The sequence below is a fragment of the Enhydra lutris genome, unplaced genomic scaffold (genome assembly GCF_002288905.1).
Source record: "Enhydra lutris kenyoni isolate GAN:26980312 unplaced genomic scaffold, ASM228890v2 scaffoldscaffold3, whole genome shotgun sequence".
Taxonomy (NCBI): domain Eukaryota; kingdom Metazoa; phylum Chordata; class Mammalia; order Carnivora; family Mustelidae; genus Enhydra; species Enhydra lutris.
The window spans coordinates 1,653,548-1,678,574 of record NW_019154087.1 but is presented as its reverse complement, the minus strand read 5'-3'; positions in this window follow the sequence as shown (position 1 = coordinate 1,678,574).

Genomic DNA, 25,027 nt, shown 5'->3' with positions numbered 1-25,027 from the left:
CACCTGTGCATGGAAAGAGATGTAGAGATGTGCACAACAACATGATATTTTTCTTGTAACAGCTTTATTAAGGTATTATTTATAAATTTATTATTTATAAATTATTTACTCTTTTAGACTCTAAAATTCAGTGGTTCTAGTATATTCACAGAGTTGTGCAAATATCAGCATTATCTAATTTTAAAATATTTCATCACCATAAAAGAAACTACTATATATTAGTTTCTGGCAAACAATAGTCTATTTTCTCTCTATGCATTTGTCTATTAAAGAAATTTGATAAAAATGGAGTACTACAGTAGATCTTAATTTATGACTGCCTTCTTTCACTTAGCATAGAGTTCTCAAGGTTATCTGTGATCTGCCATGTATCAGACTTCAGTCTTTCTATTGACAAATAATATTCCATTGTATGAATATACCACGTTACTATTAATTCATCAGATGATTCACCTTGTGTTTTTTCTACTCTCAAGGTTTAATGAATAACACTACTCTGAACATTCATGTATAATTTTGTGTATTGGCATATATTTTTATTATTCTTGAGTATCCTTTGTAGTGGAATTTCTGGGCGTTAATGGTAACTATATTTTGAACATTTTGAGGAGCTTTCAAATTGTTTTCCAGTGTGGTAACACCATCATACATTTTCCACTAGCAATGAATGACAATTTCAATTTCTCTGAATCCTCACCAACACTAGTTATTGTGTGTCATTTGATTTTAATCATGCTAGCTGGTGAGAAGTGATATATTTTGTGGTTATGATTTGCATTTCCATAATGACTGATGATGTTGAGTATCTTTCCATGTTCTTTGAGCCAGTGGAATGATTCCCTTATAGAAACATCTATTCATGTGCTTTTTCTCTCTTTCTTTTTTTTTAAATATATTTTCTATTTATTTATTTGAGAGGGAGAGATCACAAGTAGGCAGAGAGGCAGGCAGAGAGAGAAGGGAAAGTCAGCTCCCTGCTAAGCAGAGCACCTGATGCGAGGCTCGATCCCAGGACCCTGACATCATGACCTGAGCCAAATGCAGAGACTTAACCCACTGAGCCACCTGGGTGCCCTATTCATGTGCTTTCTAAATTAACTTTTTAAAGACTTAATTTTTTAGAGCAGTTTTAGAGTCACAGCAAGATTTAGAGAAAAGTAAAGAGATTTCGCATATATCCCTGGCACCCACATATGCATATCCTTCCCCATTATCAACCCTCCCTATCAGAGTGGTACATTTACTATCATTGATGAATCTACATTGACACATCGTAATCGCCCCAAATCCATAGCTTAGCCTTAGAGTTTACTTTTGGTATTGTACATTCTATGGGTTTGACTTCTTTTACTTAGTAATAAGTACCACAGTTTATTTATCCATTCATCCACATATACATAAGTGTTTACAGTGACTTTGTTCATAATTGCCAAAACTGGGAAGCAACTGAACTGTCCTTCATTTAGGTGAATAGATTAAAAAAAATTGTACTAAATCTATATAATAATATAGATATTGGAATATTATTCTACACTTCAAATAAAATAAATGGTGTTTGATATAATGATCACTGTGATAACCACATGTATCTACTGAACACTTACCAGTTGCTAGTGTGACTGTCTATATAGCTAAAATTTAATTTTAATTTTAATTAATGAAAATTTAAATTTAGTAGCCAATGTGAATTGTGGCTACTGTAGTGATAACACATCTCTAGAATATTATTTCTTGCCCACTTAAATCTTTCAAATAATTATCTGGTGCCTGTGTTCCACACTGTCTTCATAAAATACCCCTTTATTTTTGAAGCACCTTACTCATAACACTTTTGTATTCTATTGTAACTTTTTTCATCTATCTCCTAGTCCTAATTTATCTGGGCAAAAATAAACACCCATCTACTTGTGTGCAAACAAAATCTTCTTTAATTTACTTCTAAGCTTTGTTCTTTTTGGGACTTATTCTGTCTTTTTTATTATGTGTGTTTATTTCAATTTATTTGTTTTATTTTTAAGCTGGAGAAAAAGATAATAAAACCAATGACATCATTTTATACATAATATATATACACATTACATATATCAAGTTACAGCTAGATATTTAATGTGGGACAATTGTATTTGTCTAATCCAGATCTCAGCATAAATTTAGGATATTTCCTTCAATTTCTGATAGTTGTTATATGCTTAGTTTAGCAATAAAATTTTACAATGTGTAAAAGGGAAATATCATTTAACACAATTAACAATGAGAAAAAACAAAACTAAGTTTTGGCAGCTATCCAGAACATCAGAAAGCAGCAGAACTCAACTAATTCTACATTGTAGTAGAATATTTTAGGGAAATAAATATTAGTCTGTGTAAATCTCAAATGAGTTCATGAGAATCAGTAGTGTTTTCACTGTGTCACTGATGTGTCTATTGACTATGATTGCAATAATTGAAAAAAGTATTTAGAATCCACCACAGATTAATGATTTTTGGAAAAAAGACTAAAACATGTAAGCATCAAGCAGTAGTCTTTGAAGTTAACATATGTAAACTAAATATAAATTCTCTAAGAGATACTATCTAATTGTTAGAGGAAAGAGCTTCTTTCTTTCTTTATAATCACTCTGATCCAAGGAAGTGAAATAAATAGTCAGTGAACCAAATCTGGGAGGAATAACTAGGTGTTTATCTTCACTCAGACCTTATTTCTCTTGAATTTAACAATGTAAATTTTTGTAACAATGTGACCCAAAGGATGGAGCCCCATTACATCAAGCACCACTTTATGAGATGGATAAATATGCTTATTAATGCTGAGATTTATTTAGCAGAACTGTTCAACTCTTGCACTAAGGATGTCCTTTGACCTGGCCTCTGTCAGGAATATACTTGACATTTGAGTTTCTATTTTACTCCTTTGATTTATTTCTCAATATGAAGAACTTGGTTAAAATTGAAATATACCATATTTTGAGGTCTACCTTAGAGATCTCAACACTGCTTAGTGTTAGAATTTGAACACTCCATCCAATTTCAGAAAATATAACCATGTTCTAAATTTATTTCTGAACTTATTTTGCTAATAGGGAATAGGAAATAGCTTTTACAATTACAACATCATTGGCTTATAAGCTCTGGTACTTATGATAATATATAATAATAATAACAGCCTGTGGGCCAATTCCCACAGCCTCCAGCTTTTGTTACTAAGTTCTTATTCCAATGCAACCACACCCATCCATTACTAGCTCCCATTTGAAAAGGAAACCAATATAATTGAAACATGTCTCTAGACATTTTCACAATATTTATTCTTCCAATCCAGGAGCATGGAACATTTTTCCATTTCTTTGTGTCTTCCTCAATTTCTTTCATGAGTACTTTATAGTTTTCTGTGTATAGATTCTTAGTCTCTTTGGTTAGGTTTATTCCTAGGTATCTTATAGTTTTGGGTGCAATTGTAAATGGGCTTGAGTCCTTAATTTCTCTTTCTTCTGTCTTGTTGGTGGTGTAGAGAAATGCAACTGATTTCTGTGCATTGATTTTATATCCCGACACTTTACTGAATTCCTGTACAAGTTCTAGCAGTTTTGGAGTGGAGTCTTTTGGGTTTTCCACATATAGTATCATATCATCTGTGAAGAGTGATAGTTTGACTTCTTCTTTGCTGATATGGATGTCTTTAATTTCCTTTTGTTGTCTGATTGCTGAGGCTAGGAATTCTAGTACTATGTTGAATAGCAGTGGTGATAACGGACATCCCTGCCGTGTTCCTGACCTTAGCGGAAAAGCTTTCAGTTTTTCTCCATTGAGAATGATATTTGCGGTGGGTTTTTCATCGATGGCTTTGATAATATTGAGGTATGTGCCCTCTATCCCTACACTTTGAAGAGTTTTGATCAGGAAGGGATGCTGTACTTTGTCAAATGCTTTTTCAGCATCTATGGAGAGTATCATATGGTTCTTGTTCTTTCTTTTATTAATGTGTTGTATCACATTGATTGATTTGCGGATGTTGAACCAACCTTGCAGCCCTGGAATAAATCCCACTTGGTCGTGGTGAATAATCCTTTTAATGTACTGTTGAATCCTATTGGCTAGTATTTTGGCGAGAATTTTTGCATCTGTGTTCATCGAGGATATTGGTCTGTAGTTCTCTTTTTTGATGGGATCCTTGTCTGGTTTTGGGATCAAGGTGATGCTGGCCTCATAAAATGAGTTTGGAAGTTTTCCTTCCATTTCTATTTTTTGGAACAGTTTCAGGAGAATAGGAATTAGTTCTTCTTTAAATGTTTGGTAGAATTCCCCCGGGAAGCCGTCTGGCCCTGGGCTTTTGTTTGTTTGGAGATTTTTGATGACTGTTTCAATCTCCTTACTGGTTATGGGTCTGTTCAGGCTTTCTATTTCTTCCTGGTTCAGTTGTGGTAGTTTATATGTCTCTAGGAATGCATCCATTTCTTCCAGATTGTCAAATTTGTTGGCGTAGAGTTGCTCATAGTATGTTCTTATAATTGTCTGTATTTCTTTGGTGTTAGTTGTGATCTCTCCTCTTTCATTCATGATTTTATTTATTTGGGTCCTTTCTCTTTTCTTTTTGATAAGTCTGGCCAGGGGTTTATCAATCTTATTAATTCTTTCAAAGAACCAGCTCCTAGTTTCGTTGATTTGTTCTATTGTTTTTTTGGTTTCTATTTCATTGATTTCTGCTCTGATCTTTATGATTTCTCTTCTCCTGCTGGGTTTAGGGTTTCTTTCTTGTTCTTTCTCTAGCTCTTTTAGGTGTAGGGTTAGGTTGTGTACCTGAGACCTTTCTTGTTTCTTGAGAAAGGCTTGTACCGCTATATATTTTCCTCTCAGGACTGCCTTTGTTGTGTCCCACAGATTTTGAACCGTTGTGTTTTCATTATCATTTGTTTCCATGAATTTTTTCAACTCTTCTTTAATTTCCTGGTTGACCCATTCATTCTTTAGAAGGATGCTGTTTAGTCTCCATGTATTTGGGTTCTTTCCAAATTTCCTCTTGTGATTGAGTTCTAGCTTCAGAGCATTGTGGTCTGAAAATATGCAGGGAATGATTCCAATCTTTTGATAACGGTTGAGACCTGATTTAGGACCGAGAATATGATCTATTCTGGAGAATGTTCCATGTGCACTAGAGAAGAATGTGTATTCTGTTGCTTTGGGATGAAATGTTCTGAATATATCTGTGATGTCCATCTGGTCCAGTGTGTCATTTAAGGCCTTGATTTCCTTGTTGATCTTTTGCTTGGATGATCTGTCCATTTCAGTGAGGGGAGTGTTAAAGTCCCCTACTATTATTGTATTATTGTCGATGTGTTTCTTTGATTTTGTTATTAATTGGTTTATATAGTTGGCTGCTCCCATGTTAGGGGCATAGATATTTAAAATTGTTAGATCTTCTTGTTGGACAGTTCCTTTGAGTATGATATAGTGTCCTTCCTCATCTCTTATTATAGTCTTTGGCTTAAAATCTAATTGATCTGATATAAGGATTGCCACTCCTGCTTTTTTCTGATGTCCATTAGCATGGTAAATTCTTTTCCACCCCCTCACTTTAAATCTGGAGGTGTCTTCGGGTTTAAGATGAGTTTCTTGTAGGCAACATATAGATGGGTTTTGTTTTTTTATCCATTCTGATACCCTGTGTCTTTTGATTGGGGCATTTAGCCCATTAACATTCAGGGTAACTATTGAGAGATATGAATTTAGTGCCATTGTATTGCCTGTAAGGTGACTGTTATTGTATATTGTTTCTGTTCCTTTCTGATCTACTACTTTTAGGGTCTCTCTTTGCTTAGAGGACCCCTTTCAATATTTCCTGTAGAGCTGGTTTGGTGTTTGCAAATTCTTTCAGTTTTTGTTTGTCCTGGAAGCTTTTAATCTCTCCTTCTATTTTCAATGATAGCCTAGCTGGATATAGTATTCTTGGCTGCATGTTTTTCTCGTTTAGTGCTCTGAATATGTCATGCCAGCTCTTTCTGGCCTGCCAGGTCTCTGTGGCTAAGTCTGCTGCCAATCTAATATTTTTACCATTGTATGTTACAGACTTCTTTTCCCGGGCTGCTTTCAGGATTTTCTCTTTGTCGCTGAGACTTGTAAGTTTTACTATTAGGTGACGGGGTGTGGACCTCTTCTTATTGATTTTGAGCGGGGTTCTCTGAACCTCCTGGATTTTGATGGTTGTTCCCTTTGCCATATTGGGGAAATTCTCTCCAATAATTCTCTCCAATATACCTTCTGCTCCCCTCTCTCTTCTTCTTTTGGAATCCCAATTATTTTAATGTTGTTTCGTCTTATGGTATCACTTATCTCTCAAATTCTGCCTCGTGGTCCAGTAGCTGTTTGTCCCTCTTTTGCTCAGCTTCTTTATTCTCTGTCATTTGGTCTTCTATATCGCTAATTCTTTCTTCTGCCTCATTTATCCTAGCAGTGAGAGCCTCCATTTTTGATTGCACCTCATTAATAGCTTTTTTGATTTCAACTTGTTTAGATTTTAGTTCTTTTATTTCTCCAGAAAGGGCTTTTATCTCTCCCGAGAGGGTTTCTCTAATATCTTCCATGCCTTTTTCGAGCCTGGCTAGAACCCTGAGAATCATCATTCTGAACTCTAGATGTGACGTATTACCAATGTCTGTATTGATTAGGTCCCTAGCCTTTGGTACTGCCTCTTGTTCTTTTTTTTTTTGTGGTGAATTTTTCTACCTTGTCATTTTGTCCAGATGAGAGTATATGAAGGAGCAAGTAAAATACTAAAAGGGTGGCAACAACCCCAGGAAAATAAGCTTTAACCAAATTTGAAGAAATCCCAAATCATGAGGTGGAGAAATGGGATAAAGGGAGGTTCAGAAAGAAAGAAAAAAAAAAAAAAGGAAACAATTAAAAAAAGAAAACAAATAAAGAAAAAACATTAAAAGAAAAAAATATATATATATTAGATAAACTAGTTAAAAAACATTATAAAAAACGGGTAAAAGTTAAAAAAAATTTGGCAGAAGAAGAGAAAAAAAATTGAAAAAGAAAAAATATTAAATTAACAGCAAGGCTAAAGAATCATGGGGAAAAAGCCATGAGTTCCGTGCTTTGCTTTCTCCTTCTCTGGAATTCTGCTGCTCTCCTTGGTATTGAAACTGTACTCCTTGGTAGGTGAACTTGGTCCTGGCTGGGTTTCTTGTGGATCATCTGGGTGAGGGGCCTGTTGTAGTGATTCTCAAGTGTCTTTGCCCCAGGCGGAATTGCACCGCCCTTACCAGCGGCCGGGCTGAGTAATCTGCTCGGGTTTGCTTTTGGGAGCTTTTGTCCCCTGAGCGCTTTCCATAGAGTTCCAGAGTACAGGAATGAAGATGGTGCCTCCTGGTCTCTGGCCCAGAGGAGCCGAGAGCCCGGGGCCCCACTCCTCAGTGCACCCTCAGAAAACAGTGCCCAATTACTCCCGTCAACCTGGCCTCTGGCCGCGCTCCGAGCTGACCGAGACTGCGACCGGTTCAAGGTAACCCCGAGCTGAGAGTCACTCCTTGGCTCTCTCTCTGTAGCCGGCTTCCCCATTCTAATACCTGTAAGCTCTGTGACACTCAGACACCCCAGATCCTTCTGTGACCCTGCAGGACCTGAGGCCACGCTGACCCCGCATGGGCCTCACCCCGGTTAAGCCTCTGGAAAGATGTCCCTCAGCGGAACAGACTTTTAAAAGTCCTGATTTTGTGCTCCGTTGCTCCGCTGCTTGCCGGGAGCCGGCCCCTCCCCCCCGCGGTCTATCTTCCCATCGCTTTGGATTCACTTCTCCGCCAGTCCTACCTTTCAGAAAGTGGTTGATTTTCTGTTTCTAGAATTGCTGTTCTTCTTCTCTTCAATCTCCCGTTGGATTTGTAGGTGTTTGCAATCTTTAGATAAGCTATCTAGCTGATCTCCTGCTACCTGAAGTAGTCTCAGCCTGCTACTTCTCCGCCATCTTGACTCCTCCTCCCTTTTTCTTTCTTTTTTTTAAGAGTTTATTTATTTTTAAGAAAGAGAGAGCATGCAAGCCCTCACAAGCAAGGGGAGCAGTGGGCAAGAGAAGCAGGCTCCCCGCTGAGCAAGGAGCCCAGTGAGGGATTTGAGCCCAAGACTCTGTAATCAGGACCTGAGCTGAAGGCTGAAGCATAACTGACTGAGCCACTCAGGTGTCCCAGAGAGTATTTGTTTTTTCTATATAATTATAGAGGGCATGTATTGCACGGAGCACTGGGTGTGGTGCATAAACAATGAATTCTGGAACACTGTAAAGAAATTTAAAAAAATAATTCTTCTGTTTCAGTGTGACCAATTCTCTTAAAAAAAATCTATATATATATATATATGTATGTGTATGTGTGTATATATATATATATATATATATATATATATACACATTTTTATTTTGCTAATATAATGTCTGGTAGAAAACTACCTTCAACTTTCATAACACACTATTCAAGTTAATTTTGTCGAATTCAATTCTCATCAAATGTCTTGAGTGTATGTAAATTTGGCCAAATATAATTTATTAATTAATACTGTCTAGACAAGTAAAGAAAAATAATAGTGTGAAAAAGTCACCTTTAATCAATATAATTTCTTTAATATATTTCATCACATGCTGTACCCCTAAAAATACATTCCCACTAAATTAACTACAACTTCTGGTTAACTACAAGCTAGTAAACTCCCAAAAAATAAATTCCATTTTTAATCGATTTTATTGAAGCATAACTTATAAACAATAAAATGTGCTTGTTTTATTTGCTTCTTAATGAGTTTTGATGAATGTCTACACCTATGTAATGACCATGCCTATCAAGATATAAAACAATTTTATTCAGGAAAAAGTTTACTTCTGACAATTTGCAGTTAATCCCTTTGTCCCATCCTAGGAAACTGGGACTAGTGCTATTTGTATCTGCAGTATAACTTTTACCAAGATGTCCATGTAAGAATGCCTTACTGGAGTTTTATGACTATATGTATATATTTTACATGTATATGTACATACTATACACACACACACACACACACACTTACATAATATGAATGCATATGTACACACATACACAATCCTGAATCCTAAATAAAAAAACTTAAAAAAAGGGAGGAAAGGAAGAAACAGATTGTAATTCTGTTGTGGAAGTGAGTTATTAATGAATGTATAGATTATATTAGTGGAATCAAATGACATCTTGATGAAGAAAGCAAGAGCTAGAAATGCTGACAGGCAGAATCTAAAGTTAGGCTGATCTATTTTTACATATACTGTTGTGGAATTGAGTTATCTATCTACATATAGGTTTTATTAGTGGAGTCAAATGACCTCATGATGAAGCAACCAAGAGCTAGACATGCTGACAGGCAGAATCCAAAACCAGACTGACATTTCAGGGACCTAGATTTCAGGGACTAGGATTAGAAGCATATGGAAAAGAAGTCATGATATACTCACTCAGCCTTGTTTATAGTTTTGTCACATTATAAATGTGTGTTTGTGAGACACACTTACAGATAAAATAATTGTTCTTACACTTTGAAAACTGGTATACTTTATATAAATCTTATGGACAGTATTTGAAAAAAAATTTGGAATCAAAGATGTCTTTAGGTCAATAACTTTGACATTTCATTTTATATATCCCTATTACCTTTGATAGATTAGAGTGCTATGTTATTTAAGTATTCCCAATGCATTATATGAAGATTGAATAACTTTGATACCAAATTCTGCAAAGAATTATACAGAAAAAGAAATCTTTAAGCCAATCTCACATAGGAGATAAATTATTAAAATATTAGCAAATAGAAACCTGCAAAATATAAAAATAATTACTATATTATATTGAATTTGGGTTTGTACATGACTGGAAAGTGATGAAACAGTAGAAAATGAATCAGCAGAAAAATCACTTAACAAACTTAATTGTGGGGCACCTGGGTGGCTCGGTGGGTTAAGCCTCTGCCTTCAGCTCAGGTCATGTTCTCTGGGTCCTAGGATCCAGCCCCACATCAGGCTTTCTGTTTAGCAGGGAGCCTGTTTCCCCTCTCTCTCTCTCTGCCAGCTTCTCTGCCTACTTGTGATCTGTCTGTCAAATAAAGAAATAAAATCTTTTAAAAAAACAAACAAACTTAATTGTACAGTAAAATAATTTGATACAGTCCAACACATACTCATAATTTAAAAAAATATCTTTAATGCAGGTTTTAGTGAATTTTCTGTTAAAATTGTTGAAATTGTTAGGACAATGGACCATGTACTCATATAGTTTATGTTTGTGTTATCACCATGAGAAAATCTTCCCAGGGTTAGCTGGTGTTCCTTCAGTCCAGGGGGAAGAAGGAGGACTGTGTTAGCAAGGTTACTCTGCCATTATCCATGCAGCCACACACACTTTTGAAATAAACTTTTTAGTATTCTATGCCGATGAAAGCTTATGGTTGGTAGTTATGCAGTAAAAACTGGTATACATTTTTCTATCTTTATCTTCCCACTTTCTTATTTTCAAAAATTCCTTAACTCATACAACCTTTGCAGTTTTGGGCTTGTGACTTGATACCTGTGGAAACATATATACTAAGATTATAACAGCTGCTTTTTTTGCATAATAAGTGTGGAACATCACTCCTTGTCCCCTTATGTCTCATCCACTTTTACTTCTGCTTTCCATAGCTTGTTATATATTACCTGTTATTTCAAAATATATAATTTATAACATATTACTGTAAAAGTTATTTCCGTTCAGTAGGTGGTGAGTGGTGTTTAGGGAAGTTGAAATGTGTTGAATTAAGTTCCTTGATTCCTTGTACAATCTATTTATATAAAATATATTTTACTCTTTCTAAGATAAATATTTTTCACAAAGAATTAAATCTTTATTTTGGATATGATTTTTTGTGTGTGTAAATATATTTTTTACATGTTTATACTAGCTATGGATAATTTATGTATAAAGATAAGAATAAAAATTAGTTAATTCAAAGTTTTCAAAATCAATATAGCTTTAACAACTTTTAAATTACAAATTTGACATAAGTAAAAAATTACAGAGCTAGTGAGAAGCACCATAAAAACTCCACAATTGTCTGATGGATGGTCTTCAGATGTTTCAAATAATTCATAATTTGATTCATCTACTGCTTTCTTAACATTGTGTTTCAATTTCCTATTAAGGGCTTATGAGAAAATTAATTATTAACTTTTCATTATATATATCAATCATTTTTAATGTAATGATTTTTTTAAAAAATGCATTAATTATTATAAAAAGTTTCAAACATATATTGTCCTGAATGATACAGACTTTCTTCAAGTCTGATATTTCAATTTTTTTTTTTAAAGATTTTTTTATTTATTCATTTGACAGATAGAGATCACAAGTAGGTAGAGAGACAGGCAGAGAGAGAGGAGGAAGCAGGCTCCCCTCTGAGCAGAGAGCCCGATGTGGGGCTCGATCCCAGGACCCTGGGATCATGACCTGAGCCAAAGGCAGAGGCTTTAACCCACTGAGCCACCCAGGCACCCCTCAATTTTTTTTTTAAAGCTTTCATTTATTTATTTGACAGAGAGAGACACAGCGAGAGAGGGAACACAAACAGGGGGAGTGGGAGAGGGAGAAACAGGCTTTCTGCCTAGCAGGGAGCCCAATGTGGGGTCCATCCCAGACCTGGGGATCATGACCCAAAGGTGAAGGCAGACACTTAATGACTGAGCCACCCAGGTGCCCCCTTTCAATGGTTTTATTTATTTTATTTTTTTCCATTTTTATTGATTTTTAATTTTTTAACTTCAATTTTATTTTATTTTTTTCCAATATTCCAAGGTTCATTGTTTATGCACCACATCTGGTGCTCCATGCAATACATGCCCTCCATAATACCCACCACCAGGCTCACCCATCTCCACACATCCCTCTTCACCTTAACCCTCAGTTTGTTTCTTAGAGTCCACAATCTCTCATGTTTCATCTCCCCCTCAGTTCACCGCAATTCACTTTTCCTTTCCTTCCCCTTTCAATTGTTTTAAAGAATTTTCATATTTTTAGTGAATCCTAAAGATATCTCTTGACTTTATTCTGGGTATTTTATATTACATACTTTGCTTAAGTAATCTATGATCATTTTTAAAAATCAACCTGTCTTTAATAAATAAATATTTACTCAGTCTCCACAATTTATCAGCCATGTGTAGTGAGGATTAGCTAGGAAATAACAAGTCAATGTTCCTTCCTGGATAGATATGTCTTTCCATTTTCTGTTCATTTCTTATAATATTTATCCCTGAAGTAAAAATAACAGTTAAGTATAGAAAACATTTGAGCTTCTGAAATGGCTAATTAAGCTTATTCACAGTGTGGGAGGTGTTCTTTTTTGTCTCTGGATTTTTTAAAATTTTCTTTGCTTCTGCCAGTCCTTTGGCTTTCCTTGATTTGTTTTATTTTCCTCTTTACCAAATCTGGAGGGGCACCTCCTTTTTCCAAGTTGCTACCTTATTCTTTTATTTATTTATTTACTTATTTATTTATTTTTAAAGATTTTGTTTATTTATTTGACAGAGATCACAAGTAGGTGGGAAGGTAGGAAGAGAGAGAGAGGGGGAAGCAGGCTCCTTGCTAAGCAGAGAGCCCAATGTGGGGCTCAATCCCAGGACCCTGGGATCATGACCTGAGCTGAAGGCACAGGCTTTAACCCACTGAGCCACCCAGGTGCCCCACCCCTTTTTTAAAGACCCCTCTCTGAGGCAACTCCTGGGATCATAACATCTTCCAGATGTCTTCCTCCTAATGGCTCCAGAGACAAAACGTTGATCTTTCAGATGTCAACCTTGTTCTCAGTGTTACCAATTCTGTATGTAATTTTATTCTTCCTAGAGATCTCATCTATGCTCTCCCCTTGATGTTTCCTGAACACATTTCTTCTATTCTGCATATACTCTGGATCTTCTGCTCTACTCTTTCTATCAGCTGGGCTCCAGGATCTACTGGATTTTATGATTCATTGCCCTAGATATGGGTCATTTAAATATATATTTTAATTTATGTATTTATTTATTACATTATATATATATTAAATACATATTTTAATAATCTATGTCTGTTTGTAGGATCCAAGTGGATTTGTGTACATCCTTTTGATCTCTATGATTTTTGGAACTTGAATGGAGACATTTTGATTCAGGTAGTTAACAACTGCATGAAACCCAAGAATACAAAGTTATTAAAGCAAATAAACAAAGTAGATTGATAAATACTGAGAGTGATGGTAGAATAAGATCTCATGTACATGAGACAGAAGGCACAGATGTAAAATTACTTTATTTTTTAAAAGATTTTGTTTATTTATTTGACACAGAAAGAGATTACAAGTAGACGGAGAGAGAGGGTGAAGTAGGCTCCCTGCTGAGCAGAGAGCCTGATGCAGGGCTCGATCCCAGGACCCTGGGATCATGACCTGAGCCGAAGGCAGAGGCTTAACCCACTGAGCCACCCAGGAGCCCCTAAAATTACTTTAAATAAAAATAAATGCTATAGACATTAAAAAGAGAATAAAGGATATATTATGAATAACTATAAAATGATAAATATATATGTGAAGTAGAAAAATAAGTCAAAAACACAAAGCACCTTTAACAAAATTACAAATAAAATGAAAGATTGGAATTGTTTTCAGTCATTTTGAATGTATAACTTAAAATATCAAAAACAAGTACACTGAGATTATGGTTTTTATTAATAAGCTCTACCAAATTCAAGAAAGAAATTATAATAATTCTATATTTTAAAGATATTACAAAAGGATAAAATATTCCCTACTCATTTTATGAGACCGAATATTTCCCCCTCTTTTTCTAAAATTGAATATATTGACACACAATGTTACATTATTTTCAGATATACAACATGGTGATTTAAGAAGTTTATATCTTATGGGAGGCCAGCTAATCTTGATACTATAACCTTACAAGGACATTACAAATAAAGAAAATTTAAAAGCAACTCTTTCTCAGGTATGTAAATTTAGAAATCCTAAACCAACATAACCAAACTCTGTTCAGTAATACCAGAAAATGATGGTATGTGACAATGAAGATGGATTAATTTCAGGAATTGCAAGTTTCACATATAAATCAGAATCAATATATCAGAATGTGATATATAGAGATGTAAAGCAAGCACTTAATTAAACACATTATCCAATTATCCTTTAAAAAATTATAACCCAGGATTAGAAGACAACTTCATTAGCCTGATTAAAGATATTTACATGCAGTAAAAAGCAAAAATGGTTAATATAATAAGTAGTAAAATTTTGAATGTGGTGTTCCTTTAATTCAATAAGGAGACAACAGAATCTTTGCTCACTATTACTGGAATTCAACAGTATTTCAGATGCTGTAGTCAGTGCAATGAAGGATAATAGAGAAATAAAGTCACATATATATTATAGAAATAGGGCCCCTGGGTGGCTCAGTGGGTTAGGGCCTCAGCCTTCAGCTCAGGTCATGATCCCGGGGTCCTGGGATCGAGCCCCACATCAGGCTCTCTGCTCAGCAGGGAGCCTGCTTCCCTAAAAAAAAAAAAAAATATATATATATATATATATTATAGAAATAGATGTAAAACATCATTTGCATTGTAACTAGTTTATGTTGGGGGGCAGATACAAGGTCAACAGGAAATTATTGTATTTCTAGATATCAAAAACAGTGATTTGGCATATTCAATTTATAGACCAAGTGTATTTCGTAGCATCAAAATATCAAATACTGAAATCTAACAACATAAATAATCTAACAGATAGATCTAACAAAATATGTGTAAGACCTGTGTATAGAAAATTGCAACACATTAGAGATATTAAGTGTAGAAGATCTAAATAATTGCATATTTTATCATATTCCTGGAATGGAAAACTTTATTATGATCTTATATACATTTATCGTAAGTTGATCTATACATTTAATCCCAATCAAAATTCACTTAGTATATTGTAGTAGAAGTGACAAATTCACTCAGGTGTCTTTGTCAGCACATTTTAGTATGGTAAATTTTGTTAAGACACTTCTTACATTTTTATTTAAACTGGAGTATGATGAAAGCATCATCATGGAGAAAGTCTTTTCTAAATCATTCTCTTTATCCTACTTGTTCTTGTTGGTTTATTCATTTGCCAGAATTTATTGTAAGAATTATTTAACTTCATGTAAAATAATAGGCTAATAGAGGAATAAACTTTGAATTTTAGTATCCTTCATGTCTGCTGCAGCCTTAACTATGTGGAGCTTTTACAGATAATGTATGGAATTCTCCCTAAGTAGCAATAAAATTTCCAGGGAGATGTGAAGGAGTGTGTTGGTTGATATTTAAGGCAGAGACCACACTTCCTGGGTGGGATTCTATCCCCAGTGTATGACATCAACACAGTCATGGATTAAGACAAGGCACAACCCTGAGGTGAGAAACATCAAAGGAGGGACAGTAGACTCCTAGAGCTGAATTTTCTGGACTAATGCATTTACTCCTTACTTTTCTTAATTTCTCATGCATTTTCCACAGGGGCCAGATTCAAATGTTATATTTCTTAGGGTTAGAGAAAAAGTGAGAAATGAAAGAAAACAAATCCAAAATGCTGATTGGATCAGTAAGCATCCATCATGGTAATTCTCCAGGGAGGCACTGTCTACTAAAAGCAGTAGTTTCTTCCTCTCTTTTAGGGAAAGGCATATATTTTTTAGGCTCCTGGTCCTAAGGTCTAATGGTATGGTTTATTAAAGGCTAGGATGTCTTTGATTGTCATGAACTGTGTAAATTTTTAATTTGGATGTCTGTCATGAAAGAGTAGCACTGATGTTTTAGTAGTAAATAGAACTAATCATACTAATGAAAAAGTAAATACTTGGACAATTTGAAAATACCCATCTTTAGTTTTTCTTTGCTCTAATCAATTGATTTAATAATTTGGGAACAAATGATTGGAATTTGAATTAGATTGTTAAGAAATTGCTACAGCTTGACAAAAGGCCCCATAATGACCAAATACCAAAAACCATTTCTTCTCCATTATTGCTAATTTGAAGGTCTTCATATTGCATAAAGTATTATAAGGAATATTCTTTTTTTTAAGATTTTACTTATTTATTTGACAGACAGAGATCACAAGTAGGCAGAGAGGCAGGCAGAGAAAGAGGAGAAAGCAGGCTCCATGTGGAGCAGAGAGCCCAATGTAGGTCTCCATCCCAGAACCCTCGGATCATGACCTGAGCCGAGGCATGAGGCAGAGACTTTAACCCACTGAGCCACCCAGGCACCCCATCAGGAATATTCTTAACCAAGCTGATTCACAAGTGTACTTGATTACATATTATATGTATAGTGGATTAATTCATAATAGCTTTGATTAAATATAACAATAGTTCAAAGACATCATTCATGGGCAAGCCTACCAATTAAAAATATCTATATCTATACATAGATATAGATATATAATGAACTTCTGCCACCATTTTAACCTTTGTGAATATGCACACATATATACAACTTAAATGAATGTGTTCAAATATTGCGTGTACTCTCTATAGAGGGTCTTTACTTTTGATTTAGAAATAGCTTGTCATTGCTAATTAACTGTGCTATATTTTTAAGTACATTCTTCTTAAAATAATTTTTGTTACTTTTAAATGAGTAAATCAATATACCATAAAATTAAGGGAAAAACAAACTAAATGGTTAAGGAAGGAAGGGGAAAGTGTTGAACAATTTGGAGTAAGGAGTCAGAGTAGAGTAAGGAATATGAAGCATAAGCTTTAGTCTTGATATCCAAAAGGAAGAATATCCATTCTTTTTTTTTTTTTTTTGGCAGTTATAGTTTTTATTTGTTTGATTTTGCTTCATTCTGAATTCTAAGAGAAACTTACCGTAAAGGTCATCATGATATATATAGATAGATAGATAGATATATCTATATATATCATAGATAAAATGAAAATACGAGGTGTAAGATTATTCCATATATAATCCAAACCTATTAGACTCCTTGTAGGTTATTTGGATATTTTTCTGTTATCTTTCACCTTATCAGCCCCAGGAGATTAAAATTATGTAGCATTTCTCATGCACACAGGGCTGAAATTCCTAAAAAGCAACAGATTTCTCAAAGTATGTATAGCCACAGATATATGATATCTTGAATTTGTCTTCTCCTGTAACAAGGCTGTCTGCATATTTGACTATCCTCTATCCATTTCATATCCCTTTGTTTTTCATATGCTATTTTTCATATCCCCTAAGAATAATTTAGCATTGCAGCCTGGCATGGTGAGACCTACCTCACTTTTATAAATTCTGCTAATCCTTTTTAAGGATTATACCTGCTTAAAATTTTCTGTTAACATAGATTTGGTAGAAATTTCCCACCACAGTCCACATTTTATGATTCTTGCTTTTGTCTCACTTACCCATAGATTTTACTTCACTTACATGTCAACACTTACATAATTAGCTAGACTTTCAAGGTCTTCCTTGTTGAGCTCAATATATGTTTGTCTTCATCATTCTGGGTCATCCAATTTACTCAAGTGTTTAATTTGACTGTTTACCTGAAGCAACCAAATTTCGTTAACCTGGCAGACTCATCCTAGTTCTTACTAAAAATAGAACTGAAGCCATAATACTTTCTGGGTTTGTTGATCCCCCCCCCATTTGTACCTGCTGAAACACATCCTAGACCTACAATTCCATTTTATCAATTAAAGTTAATTATGGAATGAGGGGCAAGTTGGCAGAGAAGTAGGAGACCCTGTTTCAAATGGTCCCCTAAAGTGAGCTAATTATCTACCAGGACACTGAATACCCAAGAAATCAGACTGAGACGTGGGATTATACACTTCTGGATCTCTATGGGGTCAGAAGAGTCCAGTGGAGAGGTAAAGCAGAGTGGGAAAGATGATCTCAGAGGATAAACATTAAGGGGAGGAAGCCACCAGAAGTGACACACTGGAAAGTAATACCCCAATAAGAGAGTTGCCTTTGATTGGGGAGCAACATTAACTTGAAATCTTGTTAAAAGGACTCAAAAAGAACAAAAGATCTTAGGGGGCAACTGGTGGAATAGGGCTGTCACGGGCATGGACCTAAACCTACAGTCCCAGGATGGCTACTGCTGGTGACCACCCATGCCAGAGAGAGTTCATCAGAACCCCCAGGGTTGCATGGTTTGCATCAGGGCTTGCTGGGCACACTCCCACCCCAGCATGAGGGAGTCTGGTGATGGCACCAGCCTGTACTCCCTAGAACTTTTGCACACTGCACAACCAGAGTCTGACCCAGCAGTCTCTAGGACCAGCTGAGGGTCTAAGCTCTCCTAGCTGGGGGCTGAAAGGAACTCAGTGCAATGATCTCCCAAGTAGCAACCTGAGGTCTAGACTCAGGTCTAGCAGTCCCGGCAAAGGCAGCCACTGAAAGTGGGCTCCCTGGATAAATATCACTCATAGTTTTAGTAGCATGGGGGTGCAGAGACAAGCAGGTGGTTCAGGCAACCCCTGAGAGAGTGGCTGGGGACGTGCATTGCCTATGAGAGGTTGCATGGTTCAGTGGAGTTTACAAAGGATGAGTCTGTGTGTTCTGGACCACCCAGACTGAGGCTTCTATCTGAGATGGAGGTCTAGATGCAGTTTGCTTTCCACTAAACCTCCAAAAAGCTGCAAAAAGCCACCAAAGGGGGAAAAAAAACCCTCCAGATAACAAAAGCATGAAAAACTGGTTTCTACAGAACCCAGCCCCTTGATAGGGGGCAGGAGGATTCAACCCAAGCAAAACTGTCTGAAAAACAACTCAGCAGGCCCCTCCCCCAGAAATCCAACCAAGAGAATGAGAGGACAACCACCACAGATTCCCTATAAAACTGTAAAACCCCAGCATCAGGGGAAAACAATATGTTAAGCTCCCAGTATTATCCTAAAAGTTGTATATTTCATAGATAAAACATTTATTTCTAATTCATTCTCACTATTGTTCTGTTTAATTTTTTTAACCCACTTACCATTACAAATGGAGGCTTAATACAACATATAAATAACCTTTTAACTTAAACTTTTTTCATACATATACCTGTGTTTTCTATTTCTTTTCTATTTTTGTTAATATCCATATACATATAAGCTTCAAGGTAATCCTCTTTCCCAAATCAATACTACCCCTATATATAAACCAGTTTTAATCTCCCTTTATCTCTGAAAAGTTGAGTCCTTTAACAAAGATATCAAGATACACCTAGGAAGAATCAAAATAAACTTCCTCACCCACATTGAGGATTTATAACCACCATCCCATCTTTTTCTTCAATCAGTCTTTCTGTGTATTTGTTTTTGTTCTGGTATTACATAAATCTTGGGGTTCTTTTTGGCTGGTCTTCTCTCTTTTTTCTGTCCCTCTCTCTTTCTCTCATTTTTCATTTTTTCCTTTCTTTTTGGTGGTGACTTCCAATTGCTCAGAAGCATTCCAGGGTGCACCTCGCCTAGACTGTGGTTGATATATTCAGCTACACATCCCTGCAACCAACTCTCACCAAAATGACTAGAAGGAGGAACGCCCAACAGAGGAAAAATTTGGAGACTGTGCTCTCTTCATCAGAGCTATTGGATATGGACATAAACAATATGTTGGAAAGGGAATTCAGGGTAACAATTAACCAGGCAATAGCTAGGTTGAAGAAAACCATTAGTGATAACATGGAATCAATTAGGGCAGAAGTGAAAGCTGTCTGGGAAGAAGTTAAAAAGGCTATCAATGAGATTCAATCTAATCTAAATACTCTAACATCTAGGGTAACTGAGGTAGAAGACAGAATTAATGATCTAGAGGACAAACTGATAGAGAAAAAGGATCAGGAGGAGGCCTGGAACAAACAGCTTAGAAGCCATGAAAACAGAATTAGGGAAATAAATGACACCATGAAATGTTCCAATGTCAGAATTATTGGGATCCCTGAGGGGGAGGAGAAAGAAAGAAGACTAGGAGAAATAGTTGAACAAAATCTCCATGAAAAATTTCCCAATCTGGGAAATGGAACCAGCGTTTCTGTCTGAGAGGCAGAATGACCAACCCCCCAAGATCAACAAATCTACAAAGACCTTGAGACACTTGATTATGAGACTGATGAATCGTAATTTTAGACAAGAGCTTCTGAGAGCAACTAGGGGGAAGAGATTCCTTAGGTACAGAGGAAGGTCCATCAGAATAATGTCAGACCTATCCACAGAAACCTGGCAAGCCAGAAAGAGCTGGCAAGACATATTCAGGGCACTAAATGAGAATAATATGCAACCAAGAATACTTTATCCAGCAAGGTTTACATTCAAAATGGAGAGATAAAGAGCTTCCAAGACTGGCAATGTTTAAAAGAGTACGTGACCACCAAGCCGGTACTACAAGAAATATTAAGGGGGGGTTCTATAAAAGAAGAAAGAACCCAAGAGTGTCATAAAACAGAAATTTACAGAGACAATCTATAGAAACAAGGAATTCACAGGCAACATGATGTCAATAAAAACATACCTTTCAATAATCACTCTCAATGTGAATGGCCTAAATGTTCCCATAAAACACAGGATTGCAGATTGGATAAAAAGACAGGACCTGTCCATATGTTGTCTACAAGAGACCCATTTGGAACCTAAGGATACATCCAGACTGAAAGTGAAGGGATGGAGAAGCATCTTTCCTACCAATGGGCCTCAAAAGAAAGCTGAGGTAGTGATTCTCATATCAGATAAATTAGATTTTAAACTAAAGACTGTAGTCAGAGACAAAGAAGGACACTACATCATTCTGAAAGGGTCTATTCACCAAGAAGATCTATCAATTGTAAATATTTATGCCCCCAATACGGGAGCAGCCAACTACATAAGACAACTGTTAATCAGGATAAAGAGTCATATTGATATGCATACTTAATAGTAGGGGATCTTAACACACCACTCTCAGTAATAGACAGATCATCCAAGCAGAAAATCAATAAAGAAACAAAAGCATTGAATGACACATGGGACCAGATAGGTCTCATAGATGATATACAGAACATTCCACCCTAAAACAACAGAATACTCATTCTTCTCAAACATACATGGAACTTTCTCCAGAATAGATCACATACTAGGTCACAAATTAGGGCTCAACTAATACCAAGAGACTGAGATCATTCCCTGCATATTCTCAGCCATAGTGCTTTGAAACTAGAACTCAACGACAAAGAAAAGTTTGGAAGGAATTCAAACACTGGGAAACAAAAGACCATCTTGCTTAAGAATGTTTGGGTCAACCAGGAAATCAAAGAAGAACTTAAACAATTCATGGGAACCAATGAGAATGAAGATACTTGGGTCCAAAACCTATGGGATATGGCAAAGGCAGTCCTAAGAGGGAAAATACATAGCGATCCAAGCCTCCCTCAAAAAAATGGAAAAATTAGAATACACCAGCTCTCTTTATACCTTAAAGAACTGAAAAATCAACAACAAATTAAGCCAACCCCACACACAAGAAGGGAAATAATCAATATTAGAGCAGAGATCAATAAGATAGAAACTAGAGATACAGTAGAACACATCAATTAAACTAGAAGCTGGTTTTTTGAAAGAATTAATAATATTGACAAACCATTGGCCAAACTAATTCAAAAGAAAAGAGAGAAGACCCAAATTAATAAAATTATAAATGAAAAGGGAGAGATCATGACTAACACCAAGGAAATAGAACAATCATCAAAAATTACTATCAATAGTTATATTCCAATAAATTAAGCAACATAGAGGAAATGGAAGCATTCCTGGAAACATATAAACTTCCAAAACTGAATCAGGAGAAATTGACAACCTGAATAGACCAATATCTAGTAACGAGATTGAAGCAGTGATTAAAAATCTTCCGAAAAACAAGAGCCCAGTACCTGACAGAATCCTTGGGGAATTCTAACAAACATTCAAAGAAGAAATAATACCTATTTTCCTGAAGCTGTTTCAAAAGATAGAAACAGAAGAAAAACTTCCAAACTATGAAGCCAGCATTACTCTGATCCACAAACCAGGCAAAGACCACACCGAAAAGGAGAATATCAGACCAATATTCCTGATGAATACAGATGCCAAGATTCTCCCAAGATCCTAGCTAATAGAATCCCATAGTACACTAAAAAGATTATTCACCGTGACCAGGTGGGATTTATCCATGGGATGCAAGGGTGGTTCAACATTTGGAAAACAATCAATGTGATAGAACAAATCAATAAAAGAGAGAAGAATCGCATGGTCCTCTGAATTGATGCAGAAAAAGCATTTGACAATATACAACCTCCATTCCTGATGGGATGCCTGGGTGGCTCAGTGGGTTTAAGCTTCTACCTTTGGCTTGGGTCATGATCCCAGGATCCTGGGATCAAGACCCACATTGGGCTCTCTGCTCTGTGGGGAGCCTGTTTCCCCCTCTCTCCTAGCTGCCTCTCTGCCTACTTGTGATCTCTCTCTCTCTCTCTCTCTCTCTGTCAAATAAACAAATAGAATCTCAAAAAAATTAAAAAAAAAAGCTTTGGAGTATAGGGATAAGGGAACGTTCCTCCACTTCATAAAATCTATCTATGAAAAACCCACAGCAAATATCATCCTCAATGGGGAAAAGCTGACAGCCTTCCCTTTGAGATCAGGAACAAGACAAGGATGTCCACTCTCACTACTGTTGTTTAACATAGTACTAGAAGTCCTAGCAACAGCAATCAGAAAACAAAAAAGAAATAAAATGTATTTGAATTGGCAATGAAGAAGTCAAACTCTCTCTCTTCGCAAATGACATGATACTTTATATAGAAAACCCAAAAGACTCCACTCCAAACTACTAGAACTCATGCAGCAATTCAGTAATGTGGCAGGATACAAAGTCAATGTACAGAAATCAGTTGCTTTCTTATACACTAACAATGAAAATATAGAAGGGGAAATTAGAGAATTGATTCCATTTACTATAGCACCAAGAACAATAAGATATCTGGGAATAATCCTAACAAAATATGTAAAGGATCTGTACTCAAGGAACTACAGAACATTCATGAAAGAAATTGAAAAAGACATAAAAAGATGGAAGAGCATTCCACGCTCATGGATCAGAAGAATAAACACGGTTAAAATGTATATACTGGCCAGAACAATCTATACTTTTAATGCCATCCTGATCAAAATTCCACTGGCATTTTCCAAAGAGCTGGAACAAACAATGCTAAAATTTGTATGGAACCAGAAAAAAATCCAAATTGTTAAGGAATTGTTGAAAAAGAAAAACAAAACTAGGGGCATCACATTGTGTGATTTCAAGATTTACTACAAAGCTGTGATCACCAGCACAGCATAGTACTGTCAAAAAAACAGACACATAGACCAGTGGAACATAGAAGAGAGCCCAGGTATGGACCCTCAACTCTATGGTCAAATAATCTTCGACAAAGCAGGAAAAAATATACAGTGGAAAAAAAGTCTCTTCAATAAATGGTGCTGGGAAAATTGGACAGCTATGTGTACAAGAATGAAACTTGACTATTCTCTTACACCATACACAAAGATAAATGCAAAAGGTATAAAAGACCTCAATATGTGGCAGGAATCTATCAAAATCCTAGAGGAGAATATAGGCAGTAAGCTCTTCAACATTATCTATAGCAACTTCTTTCAAGATACGTCTCCAAAGGCAAAGGATACAAAAGTGAAAATGAACTTTTGGGACTTCATCAAGATCCAAGCTTCTGCACAGCAAAGGAAACAGTCAACAAAATCAAGAGGCAACCCAAAGAATGGAAGAAGATATTTGCAAATGACATTAGAGACAAAGGGCTGATATCCAAGATCTATAATGAACTTCTCAAAGTCAACACACAAAAAACAGTAAATCATGTCAAAAAATGGGCAGAAGGCATGAATAGACACTTCTCCAAAGAAGACATACAAATGGCTAACAGACACGTGAAAAAATGTTCACCATCATTAGCCATCAGATAATTCAAATCCAAACCACATTGAGTTACCACCTTACACCAGTTAGAGTGGCCAAAATTAACAAGAGAGTAAACAGCAAGTGTTGGAGAAGATGTGGAGAAAGAATCAACAAGTGTGAAGATCCCTTAAGAAATTAAAAATAGAGCTACCCTATGACCCTGTGATTGCACTACTGGGTATTTACCCCAAAGATCCAGATGTATTGGAAAGAAGGATGATTTCTACCCTGATGTTCATAGCAGCATTGGCCACAGTCACCAAACTGTGGATGGAACCAAGATGTCCTTCAATGGACGAATGGATAAAGAAGATATGGTCCATATATACAATGGAGTATTATGCCTCCATCAGAAAGGATGAATACCCAACTTTTTATTTTTTATTTTTTAATCATTTTTTTAAATTTTCAGCATAACAGTATTCATTGTTTTTGTATCACACCCAGTGCTCCATGCAGTCCGTGCCCTCTCTAATACCCACCACCTGGTTCCCCCAACTTTTGTATCAACATGGATGGGACTAGAAGAGATTATGCTGAGAGAAATAAGTCAAGCAGAGAGAGTAAATTACCATATGGCTTCACTTACTTGTGGAACATAAGGCATGACATGGAAAACATTGAGAGATGGAGAGGAGAAGTGAGTGGGGGAAAGCGGAGGGGGAGACAAACCATGAGAGACTGTGGACTTTGAGAAACAAACAGGGTTTTGGAGGGGAGGTGGGTGAGGGCTTGGGTGAGCCTGGTGGTGGGTATTAAGGAGGGCACGTGTTGCATGGAGCACTGGGTATGGTGCATAAATAATGAATTTTGGAACACTGAAAAAAATAAAATTAAATGAAATTGAAGAAAACATGTTAATTACGGCCACACAAAAAGAACCACAAGATAGCATTTCATTATGCTCCAAGCTCCACAGGAAAGTGTGCAGGTTAAAAAATTAATCTGAAGCATTTCTACAATATTTATAATTTGCGAGCCATTTCTTGTGTTTA